The sequence below is a fragment of the Canis lupus genome, chromosome 32 (assembly GCF_011100685.1).
Source record: "Canis lupus familiaris isolate Mischka breed German Shepherd chromosome 32, alternate assembly UU_Cfam_GSD_1.0, whole genome shotgun sequence".
NCBI lineage: Eukaryota > Metazoa > Chordata > Mammalia > Carnivora > Canidae > Canis > Canis lupus.
Window position 1 is genome coordinate 40,079,979 of NC_049253.1, and position 8,866 is coordinate 40,088,844.

An 8,866-nucleotide genomic window follows, 5' to 3' on the forward strand; every position below is an offset into this window, starting at 1 on the left:
TGGATGGACCTGGAGGGTATTATGCTGAGTGAAATAAGTCAATTGGAAAAGGACAAACATTATATGGTCTCATTCATTTGGGGAATATAAAAATTAGTGAAAGGTAATAAAGGGAAAGGAGAGAAAATGAATGAAAATATCAGTAAGGGTGACAAAACATGAGAGACACCTAACTCTGGGAAATGAACAAGGGGTAGTGGAAGGGGAGGTGGGCAGGGGGTTGGGGGTGACTGGGTGATGGGCACTGAGGAGGGCACTTGGTGGGATGAGCACTGGGTATTATGCTATATGTTGGCAAATTGAACTCCAATAAAAATTATTTTTTCAATAAAAATTAAAAAAAATAATGAAGCTGGATGATGAGTGCATTTGAGTTCATTTTACTCCCTACTTTTGTTTGGAACTTTTCATTATACAAAGTTAAAACAGTCACGTTTAAGTTTTGGTCGTATTCTCTCAGAGATGTTGAGAGCACCATGGGCCTACTTCCCCAAACTAGTGGGAAGAACAAGAGTCCATAGGGAGAATGGGTGGAATGTTGCTTAGAAGATTCACCTTCCAAGAGTGTCATTTATTTGAGAGTGACCCCCAGTGCTTTCCATGTGGAAAATACTTAGTATCAGACTGCATGAATGCATGAGCATATGAATGAATGTGAATGATTACTGTCCAGTGAATTAGAGAATGATTCTGTCATGAGATCAGGAAGAGAATCTAATTTCGGAGCCAAATGTAATGATAAAATGATTTTGTATGCCTCCCATTTTACCACATTGTGTATTTAAGCACAAACAGCTTTATCTACCACATAATAAGGACTATGCCTGCTAATCATAACATAGCATTCCTATAGCCACAGCAATTGTGTCAGGATATGCCTAGGGCTGAAGCCAAGTCAAAATGGATCCTGGGACCTTAAAAAAATTATTTATTTATTTATAAAAAGCATTTATCTTTGTTTTTAAGAAATAAATGGCAAAATATATACACTGTAGAGTCTGAATCCCCCATCACAGAGTGTGAATAATGGTCCGGTTGCGGAGCTCCTGAATATACTCTTTGACATGGGTGACAGCCATATTTGGTGCCTTCTACCAACTTCACAAAATAATGGCAATAAACCATCTCCATAATCCCAAAGCGTCCTCTGCCATGGTATCGGATGGATTTCAAGTATTGGCCTCGCCTTGAAGTCGACTCAGTTATATATAAATTGGATCTGAATTCCACATTGTGATCTCTCACTGCCATATCTTGTGCTTCTAAGAGAATCTCTTTAATTATTTGGGCCCCTTTTTGTCACTGAATTCCAGTTGAGCCAAAGCCTGGTCAATGGACATTCTTTTACCAATTTTGCCAAACACCACATATTGTCTTTGCTGCATTTTATTTGCCTTCAACAATGGTAGATTTCTGTTGGTCTCTGAGGTTCTCCAGGTAATTGTGGAGGATAAACAGTTTTATTCTTCTTTTCCCATTTTCGAGAAATGTTCAGAGACCCACGCATGTGGATATATGTCTGGGGTAAAACATCGTGAGATGAAAGAAGCTCTAAGGCCAGATTGCCCCTCAGATTCTGCATCCAAATGCACCCAAACATTCCAATATTGCCGCTACCATCTTTCTCCCTCCCTCTATGGAAGCCTCCGAGTTCACGCATTGATTTTATTTATTTATTCATGAAAGACACACACACACAGAGGCAGAGACATAGTCAGGGAGAGAAGCAGGCTCCATGCAGGGAACCTGATGCGGGACTCAATCCTGGGGCTCCAGGATCATGCCCTAAGCCAAAGGCAGACGCTTAACTGCTGAGCAACCCAGGGGTCCTAAATCCTGGGACTTTTATATGAGTGAATGAAAACAAGGCGCACATCTTGCCTTTGAACTTTAAATTGGAAAGAGATATGCCTACCTGAAGGGAGGGCCTGATAAAGCAGAGTGGAGAGAGATCATTATGATGACATCAATTTGAACCCCTGGGGCCAGCTGTACCTGGGGCCATACAGTGTACTGCATGTGGTTTGCTAAAATTCTGAAATATAACCAACACAATCTCATAGTAGCAAAGCACATATGGAACAAAGATTCTAAGCTTACTGTTGCTAGGAAAGAAGAATTATTAGCTTTTATTCTTGTATTTAATTATGAACTATAGATGTAGACGCAGAGTAGAAAATTGTGTCCGTTACACTGGTTGGGTAAGGTACTGACAGAGATTAGTATCAATGTATTTATCATTCCATGCATTCCTCCTGAGAGCTGAGAGAAACCAGGTGATTAGACAGACTCCTGAGCAGGTGAAACCCAGGCATGTTTGAATGTCTTGCCTCTGTGTGTGGTAAGGTGACTTCACCTCAAGTGCTCAGCAGCCTGGTTTATGCTTGGTGGTAGCATCAGACAGATCCAGATTGTGGCGGTGAGTAACTCTGGGCTTTCCCCAGCTTCAGACATGGGACGAGTTCACATTTTATCCTTCAGCCTCTAAATGCCCCAATCGGAGCTTCTGAACAGAATTATTGAAGCCTAGCCTTTGGGTGCTATCAATGTCCAGTAATAATTCAACATTCAGGGAATCCAAATTTCTGGGCCTGGTGTTATAGATTAGGGTTGACATGTCTCTTTGTATAATGATGAGAATATGTATCATTATTCCAGCTGTGAGAACTTGGGCAAGTTCCTGAACTTTAAAATGAGAATAATATAAACTAAGAATAATAGTATCTACCTCATAGGGTCTTGTGAGGCTAAATAAGTCACTAATTTTAAGCACTTTGAATAGAAGTTGGTACCCAGTAAATGTTAACTATCATTATTACTGAAAAATAATAATTTTCTGCCTTGGACAGACATTTCCTCTAGAACCTGGATATCTGAAACAAGACAATGAAAAGGCAAAAATATGAGGATTTATGAAAACTGTGAAATGCTCTGTGAGAGTGTGCAACACTTCTTAGGTATAAGACTTTGAAGTCATGTGTTTTAGTTTTCTGAGGTATTGAGTCAGTTGGAAAGCTTGACTAGAAGTTTCTTGACAGGGGATGAAGGCATTGTTTTTTTCTCCCTTAGGGTTCTGCTAGGTGACCATCACAGGCTAGCTAACTACCATCTTGTAACCATACCTTACCAGACAGTGGTTTCTGTACATCTCAATAGTTCAGCTGGTAGGGGTTTGAGAGAGTTCTTTGAAATATCCAGGTGGCACAGGAAGTAGTAGTAATTCAAGACTTGGAAACAAATTTAGCCAATGTCTCAAGGAGATGATGAGGGCTGATAAGCAGCCCCTAGGTTTTCAGAGATGAAACAATTTGGATTTACATTTGTAGAGTGCTCTTGTTAATAATTTTCTTTCCCTCCCTTTTTTCCTTCCACTTCCCCCTTTCTCTCTCTGTTTCACAGGAAGTATATGCTCCCCTCTCCAGGAGTAACCATTTTTACTAGTTTGACATCCTTTTATTCCTTTTTCTGTATGTTTGCACGCACACATAGAAACTATTTTGTAGAAGGGTTTAAACAATTTTTATATAAATGGGACATTTTGAGTTGCCATCTAAATCTTTTAAAGATTATTTATTTGAGAGAGAGAGCACGTGCAAGGAGGAGCAGAGGGACAAGAGCCAAACCAAGAGTTGGTTGCTCAACCAAGCCACTCAGGTGCCCCTAAATTATTTTTCACTTAAAACACCTTTTCTTTCCATGACAATACATATAGATGGATCTCTTTTCAATTGTTACTTATTACTGCATTATATGAGTGCAACATAGTTTATCATCATTTGATAGAATTTGAGCTGCTTTCATTTTTTGCTCTTGCAATCCTTCCATGGCCCTCTTTGGGCACATGCAGGGCTTTCTTTGCCATAAGGTACATTGAAAAATAACCTGCTGAAACCGTGTCTAGAAACATTTCGCTCTAAAATTTTCATTTCGCTCTAAAATTTCCCAATCCCTATGGGGCCTTGGTGGGTTTGAGCCTTTATTGCTGGTTAAAATGATTTCCCATCTTTGGGTGCCTGCATGGCTCTGTTGGTTAAGTGTCTGCCTTTGGCTCAGGTCATTATCTCAGGGTTCTGGGATCGAGTTCTGCATCGGGCTCCCTGTTCAGTGGGGAGCCTGCTTTTCTCCCTCTGCTGCTCTTCCTGCTCAAGCGTGCACACGTGCTCTCTCTTGCGTGCATGCAGGCACACTCTTTCTCAAATAAATAAAATCTTAAAAAATATATATTTCCCATCTTTTCAATAAAATGGCCAGATAATGTTGATGGCCACAGAAAGGTGAAATCTGAATCTCAATAAGACACTCTCTACTTTTAAGTCCCATCTACAAGTGTGTGATAGTGAGAGTGACAACCAAAATGTTTGCTGAAATCCTCAGGATTTCAGAGGTAATTTCCTTCAGCTGTGTAGGCTGGCAACATTTTGTACCATTATAAAATGTTGGGTGGCTCAGTTGCTAAAAACCTGCTTTCGGCTCAGGTCATGATCCTGGGGCTCTGGGATAGATCCCCATATCAGGCTCCCTGCTCAGTGGGGAGTCTTCTCCCTCTCCCTCTGTAGCTCCCCCTGCTTGTGCTCTCTTGCACTGTCAAATAAAAATCTTAAAAAAAATAAAATCAACCTCTTTTATAAGCACCAGTATCATTCATTTAAAATTGTCTGATGAGTACACTGTTAGCAAGTCTGTAGCTGAATGCCCGTCTCCACAAGGTGCTCATCATCTGTATTTGTGGTCAGAATCCTGCACAGCCTTACCATCTTTGTTTAATAAAACATGTCTATTTAAAAAAAAGTGAGGCCAGACCTGCTGAGTCAGATGTAATATCTTTGAACTGCACAAGCTCTACCACAAGGATTTGGGACACAATTCCGTCAGGAACTCCTCTGTTGCCAACTACCACAAAGGAGCTAAGATGAGTTCAAAGATGATCTATTTAGTGACTGATAGTCTGAGACAGTGCTACTCAAAGTAGCTAGCCTGTGAACTCTTTTTTACTGGTCCAGAATGAGATAATGCACTTGTTCCAGAATGTAAACCACTGTACTGTTTCACTCACCGAAAAAGTCTTGCTATGGAAAAAATGTTAACTGAAGGGGTGCCTGAGTGGCTCAATCAGTTGAGTGTCTGCCTTCAGCTCAGGTCATGATCTCAGGGTCCTGGGATTGAGTCTGCATCTGGCTTCCTGATCACTGGGGAGTCTGCTTCTCATTCTCCCTGGATGCTCTCTCTCAAATAATAAAGATCATCAAAAAAAAAAAAAAATGTTAACTGAACTAAACTGCTTTGTGACATAGTTGATTTACATTCTGATGCAAACTCCTTACTTTGTACAGTGGTCTGTGAACCACATTTTTGATTAGCACTGGGATGCTTCATGAAATCTGGAATGAATGGCTTTTTCAGAGTTGAGTTGGGAGGATGGAGAATGGTGATTACCGTTTTCTCTTTCAAAGGGACAGTGTTTTGTACCTGCTTTTGAGCTACCCGAGAGAGAAGCTTATTTAAGGCCACCATTGCCTGTACCACTATCATTCCCTAGAACATGCATTTCTCTTCATGCTTTTGCCCTTCTTCTTGTTCTTATATCCTTTTTCCATGCTTCTGGAATGGGATTTAAAGAAAGAAAAATAATATAGGGAAAGCTCCTTGTATGTTTTCTGTTTTGCAAACAATTAAATACAATTCTCACCACAACTGGCTGAGGAAAGTATTACTACTTTGTCAATGCCCAGAGATGTTTAGTGACTTGGTCCAGGTCCTTCATGTAATGACGTGGCAGGCTTGAGCCTTGACCCTAGGTCTGTTTGCTTCTCTACCAGGTGTTTTGGTCTTCTGCTCTCACATCTGAGGAGGTACAAAGAGAATTCAGGTCCTGCAACAGAACTTGAAAAGTGCCCATACTGACATAAAGTTCCATTTTGAAACTTTGAGGTTCCATTAGCCCCTCAGGCTTGGTACCTTGTTTCATTGCTGCAGTCCTGTCACATTGCCCACTTCTCTGAGTTTGTTAGATACTTATGTGTCCCTGTAGTAGAGAATACCTTCATCTTATCATTTTTGTGTCCCTCACAATAGGACACAGGGCTTTAAAAGCCGTATTACATGAGGAGTTGTTGCATTGAATATTATTAGTCTATAAAGTTCTCTATGTGCCAAAGATAAATATTAGATGAATGAGACTGAGACTCATACACAAATGCTTTAAGATGTTGTGGTATGAATCTGAGCATGTGTGCAGTCTTATAAAGCAGTGCATGGTGGGGAGAAAGGCACCAGGCAGCCCTGTCTCCTGAGATGCATTCCTTGCTGTCCCTGGATCATGGTGTTTGGAACTTGTCTATAAACTCCTTGAGGACAGGAACTGGGTCTCTTTATTGTTTCTCCAGTGTCTAGCATGTTCCTTGGCATACAGTTCCTGGCACTTGAAAAATGTGTAGAATTACTCAGTGTGCTAAATTCTCAGCACTTGCTCCTAAACTGTTGTTACCAGTGCTATTAATTCCCATGTGGTTCTGTATTTTCTTCTGCTCCTGGATTTCCTAGGCCTAATCTCACATTTTTTTTCTTCTTTTTCTATCTCTGCCAGCTCCTGCTTTGCATCAGGGCCAATTCTAGGACCAGAAGCACAGCAGGGAGGAAGGTGAGAGAGTTGACAATTGTTAGAACTATGGTGAAAGTGAGAATGGGGAAAATTAACAAGGCAGGAAACCACAAATGTTGGAGAGGATGCGGTTGGTGGGAATGTGAACTGGTGCAGCCACTCTGGAAAACTGTGTGGAGGTTCCTCAAAGAGTTAAGAATAGACCTGCCCAATGACCCAGCAATTGCACTGTTGGGGATTTACCCCAAAGATTCAGATGCAATGAAACGCCGAGACACCTGCACCCCGATGTTTCTAGCAGCAATGTCCACGATAGCCAAACTGTGGAAGGAGCCTCGGTGTCCATGGAAAGATGAATGGATAAAGAAGATGTGGTTTATGTATACAATGGAATATTACTCAGCCATTAGAAACAACAAATACCCACCATTTGCTTCAACGTGGATGGAACTGGAGGGTATTATGCTGAGTGAAGTAAGTCAATCGGAGAAGGACAAACATTATATGTTCTCATTCATTTGGGGAATATAAATAATAGTGAAAGGGAATATAAGGGAAGGGAGAAGAAATGTGTGGGAAATATCAGAAAGGGAGACCGAACATAAAGACTCCTAACTCTGGGAAACGAACTAGGGGTGGTGGAAGGGGAGGAGGGTGGGGGGTGGGGGTGAATGGGTGATGGGCACTGAGGGGGGCACTTGATGGGATGAGCACTGGGTGTTATTCTGTATGTTAGTAAATTGAACACCAATAAAAAATAAATTTATTATATAAAAAAAAGAACTATGGAGAAGTGTGAGGAAGCAATATGAAGGAAGACCATGAGGCCTATGGAGAAGGTAGGTAACAGGTACAGACAGCTCATGCCCCATCCAGGCTTGCCTCCAGGCATTGCAACCTCATTCTTGTCAGACTACTGAATATCATATTCTCCCCATTACTCCAATGGAGGAGCCAATTAGATTTTTCATCTTCCTACAGATAGTGAAGTTCTTCCTTTGGGCACAGAATCAGGCCTTCAATGAGCACTGAATTTGACAACATGTCATACACGTTGACATGTTGTCCCTGAGGGAAGTTCATTAAAGATTCAGTGTCTAAGGTTTTATTTGGTGGCTGGTCATGCAGGCACCCTTTGCTTGACACATTCCCAAATTCCAGACTCCCAGAAGGAAAGCAGGCATTCAGCATAAACCATATTGTTTCTACAAACAGTTTAGGGGCAGTGAGCTTCTTATTAGAGAATGGTGGGAATCCCCTCAAAACTGAAGTTTCCAGATGCCAGCCAACAGCCAACCTTGTAGGCAGACCTTTCTATGAAGAGCAGTCTCAGGTCTGCTATGTCAACTCCTTTTGCACATTAGCTCAGCTTCAGATTTTTTTGTGGAGTTGGCTAAGTGCCATCTTTACAGACCTACATATAAGGTGCAGGAGTGGTGGTCTTTATCATAGCTCTATTTATTCTGCAAAATTTAGACAGATCCTGTAGGATGATAGTGGACTAAGGCAAATTCAACTAAGTAGTAGCTCTGATTAGATACTGTGACAGATATGTATCTTTGCTAGAGCAGGTTAACATGGCTATGTGTACATGGTAGGCGACTACCTATCTGGCGGGCACATGACTTTCCATCCCTGTAAGAAAACAAGATCACAAACAGTTTACATTCACATGGAATGAACAGGCCATCTAACTTTCTTGCTTCTGTTAATACAATTGAAAAAGACATAGACCAGGTAGACATTCTACAGAAAATCACTTAGGTCACTACACTGATGGATTGGATTATGTTAATCCGATGGAATGAACAAGATGTGACTAGTAAATCTGAGGTCTTGATAAAGTACATGTGCTCTAGAGGGTGAGATAAAACCCATCAGTAAAATTTGGTGGGAGTAATGCCCAGGGAACAGGAGAATGCTAGAACATCCCCTCTAAAGTAAAAAACAAATTATTACAACCTGTATCTCTCACTAAGAAGAAGGAAGCACAATGCCTAACAGGCCTCTTTGGATTTTGAAGGGAGCACATTTCACACCTAAAAATACTGTTCTCAGCTATTATACTGGGTGACATGAAAGGCTGCCAGTTTTGAATGAGGCCCAAGCAGAAAGGGCTCTAATGGCACATCCATATTGTGGTAAAAGCAGGTTTTCCACGTGGGTCATCTAACCTAGCAGACCCTATGATATTAGAGTTATTGGTAGAGGGAAAAAATACAGAAGAAATTAAAGCAAAACCATAGTATATATACTCATTTTTTTTTA

The 8,866-nt window shown here is 41.0% G+C and overlaps 1 pseudogene; it reads right to left on the reverse strand.

The window, feature by feature from the left end:
• Positions 1-1,010: 1,010 nt before the first annotated feature.
• LOC111093637 lies at positions 1,011-3,512 on the reverse strand (annotated as a pseudogene).
• Positions 3,513-8,866: the final 5,354 nt, after the last annotated feature.